Below are 2,012 nucleotides of genomic sequence, written 5' to 3' on the forward strand. Positions count from 1 at the left end.
TTGGGCAAGTAACTTACTGTTTCTGAACCCCATAGATCCAAGCAGGAAATAGTTAAAAAGTGGTTAATAAGCACTCACTAACTGTTAGCTAGTGTTTCTGCCATGCCCCTTTTACTAAGTGACTTCAAGTTTTTCCATAAGCTGGCCATTTATCCCTAACCTAACAGGTCAGACCTGACTTTATTTTTACCCCGCACGTTTTGCTCCCAGCCTCCACACACCCGCCTCAGCCTCACTCACCCTTCACACGTAGCCTGCCCTGAACTTTCCTTTTCCTATACACTGTGGGCTGTCTCAGGCCTGTGCAGGTGCTGCCCAGTGTGTCCCGAGCCTGCTTCCTGACTGAGAAAATACCTCCTCATCCCTACATAGGCTGACTCCCTCTTATCCTGCTTGCTTTCTGCACACCTTGGTTCCAATAGTCATACAGACCCAGATGGTCTTTTTTCCTGCCTTCTCATCAGCCTGAATGCTCCCTGTCCCCAGGGAGCACGTCTTCTCACTTGTGTGACCCTTGTGCCTGATATCTATGAGTAACCAATAAACAAATGCCGGTTTGAATGAACAAATACATAGAAGTCATCAATCTGGCTACAGTTATCTTAGGTCATTGAGCTCAGAGGCCATGGAGCCAGTGCTGGAAACAGGCTCCAGCCTCTAGTCCTCATGGTGTCTGGCTCCCCCCCGCCCCCCCAGGCTGCCTCTCATGTGGCTTCCTGACATTGCTGGGTAAGCTTTTGGACTAAGCTGGGCACAGAAAGACAAAAATGAATGATATGAAAGCACTAGGCTTCATGTTTACAGGCCCAGTAGAGGTTTCCAAAGGACACCAAGCAGTGTGCAAAGGCCTGCTTTTAATGTATCAGAAAAGACAAAATTACAGAATGCCCGCTTTTGATGTGCCGTCTGTTTCGTCTTTCTGAATAAAAGGGAAACTCTGGCCTCAGGCTCATTTTCAATTGCAAAAATAGACTAAATTCCAACCCTTAAATTATCAAAAGTGCCACATACTTGACAAGCAGTTAAGCAGAGAGCAGAAACTACCAAGTTAGTAATTAAACGAGCTTAAGTCAAATTAACAGAGACAGACATTCTTGTCTGGCGGTCAGAACAGAGGTCTGGAGAGCCCTGAATCTGGTCCTGGTGCCTGCATGTGTCAGAATCAAGTCCTGATGTGCAGCCACAGTTCTCAAGGAGAGATTCCCTCCACCCCGGTCTTTCTTTCTGGAAAGGCGCCCATGGTGGGAAGGGGTTGTGTTCCTGTTAAGAGATGAGAAGCAGGGGAGGCAGGCCTGAAAGAAGTCAGGAGATGGCTGCAGGGGGCCAGCTATTCCCCGTTTCAGAATTTGATTTCAGTGTTACAAGGGACCATGGAAGTTCTTAAAAAAAAAAACAAACATGTGTGTGTGTGTATATATATATATATATATATGTATATGTATATATATATATATATATACACACACACACATATATATAGTAGGTTAGGAGCTCTTATAAGTGCTTTATTATTATTTTAAAAATATTTATTTTTGAGACAGACAGAGACAGAGTGTGAGTGGGGAAGGGGCAGAGAGAGAGGGAGACAGAATCGGAAACAGGCTCCAGGCTCTGAGCTGTCAGCACAGAGCCTGACTTGGGGCTCAAATCCCTGGGTGCAAGATTATGACCTGAGCTGAGGTCAGAAGCTTAACTGACTAACCACCCAGGAACCCCATAAGTACTTTAATATAAATTATTCATTCACTCAGAAGATATTGAGTGCCTACAGTGGTGGACAAAGCACAGTTATAGCCTTGAATTGCTGACATGCTGGTAGGGGAAGGCAGACAAGCAAATAAATGTGTGGCTCTAAGTGAATGGATATAAATAGTGAAAGGAGGAAGAGAGAGGAACGTCAGGAATGGGAGAGAAGGGTGGGGGGAAGAAGGAAGATGGAGTTGTTATTTATATCAGGCAATTAGGGGAAGCTCTTCTGATAAAGGATGTTTGAGCAGAAAACTAAAAACGGA

Source organism: Suricata suricatta, chromosome 13 (genome assembly GCF_006229205.1).
Source record: "Suricata suricatta isolate VVHF042 chromosome 13, meerkat_22Aug2017_6uvM2_HiC, whole genome shotgun sequence".
In the NCBI taxonomy this organism is placed as follows: domain Eukaryota; kingdom Metazoa; phylum Chordata; class Mammalia; order Carnivora; family Herpestidae; genus Suricata; species Suricata suricatta.